This window comes from Octopus sinensis, linkage group LG5 (assembly GCF_006345805.1).
Source record: "Octopus sinensis linkage group LG5, ASM634580v1, whole genome shotgun sequence".
Lineage (NCBI taxonomy): Eukaryota > Metazoa > Mollusca > Cephalopoda > Octopoda > Octopodidae > Octopus > Octopus sinensis.
In genome coordinates, this window is record NC_043001.1 from 36,517,078 (window position 1) to 36,518,383 (window position 1,306).

A 1,306-nucleotide genomic window follows, 5' to 3' on the forward strand; every position below is an offset into this window, starting at 1 on the left:
GCATAATATAAATGTATGTTTCATAAGCGCAGGAGCCAGCGTTCACCTCTAATTTCAGTGTGTAAAGCGGAGATCAGATAAGCCATCCACAGCGTAGCACAGATTACAATCCCCAATGATCTACTACCTGCTTCTAAGAGCCACAGAGAATAGAATATTTTACCAAGAATATGCATGCAACTCAAACCATGAATCAGTTATTCAATATGCTATACGTTGGGACATTTGTCTTTTTCCTCTCTACCTGTTAACGGGCAGATGAGAAAAGAGTGAAAATGTCTCAGTGATTGAGTTATAAGTTAACTCAAAACTTGCGAATATGTTTTGACAATTTAATTTGCAGAACTCTAAATCCCATCATCCCTATTTTTGTTTAAATTTGAACAACGTTTACGGGTTTCGTGACAGAATGATTATTTTCAATTGAATCACATTCATTATAGTACTGTTAACTGACACATGCCGACAAAATATCCGATTTGCAGTAATATCTTTCCGTAATATTAAGAAAATATCCTTTTCACCAAACGAGGACAAATTGTTGTTGATACACAGACATGAAACTGAAATATACTATTGCTAAACATGTGACACAAATAATTTCAAAGTCACAAGTTTTCGAAGACGCTATACTGTAATATTTCTATATTATCGCTCCTCAGAATCAGTGCTTTCTAACTAGGAAGCACACGTTTAATCTTCTGAAACACGATAGAAGCCCTCCATGTCATGCATCGAGACAACATAATCTCTGGATGCGACTGACTAGTACCAGCTGAGTACTTGCAAATACATGACAAGACAGCTCAGTACATACCTGCTCAATATGCAAGGAACATAAACCACCACAAGTTATGAAGAATGCTGAATCTCTAATCCTTTGAAATCTCAGTATTCAGAAGGTTCTGGAAATTCAGGCTAAACAACAAGACATCGACGTGAAAAATCAGGCTGACAAAAACATGTCTTATGGAGGTTAGTGCTTGACATGACTAAAACATATCTGAAAACATTTGGGAACTTGAACAAACATAAGGATTTGGGGCACTTGGAATGATATCAAAAGAAGCAAAGAATATACTGACCAAATGCCTGGCAGTCCCAAATAAGTGAATTGCAAAAGATCATACTTAAGGATATCTCATAGATTTTACAGAAATTCCTTCCCATCTAAATACAATCTTATTTATTCAGTTTTATTATACATTTTATGAAAATAAATTATTCTTTGATAACATACAGTCATTAGTTTTTCAATTACAAGATATTGTTTTTGTCTGCCGCTACGTTCTGAGTTGAAATTCCA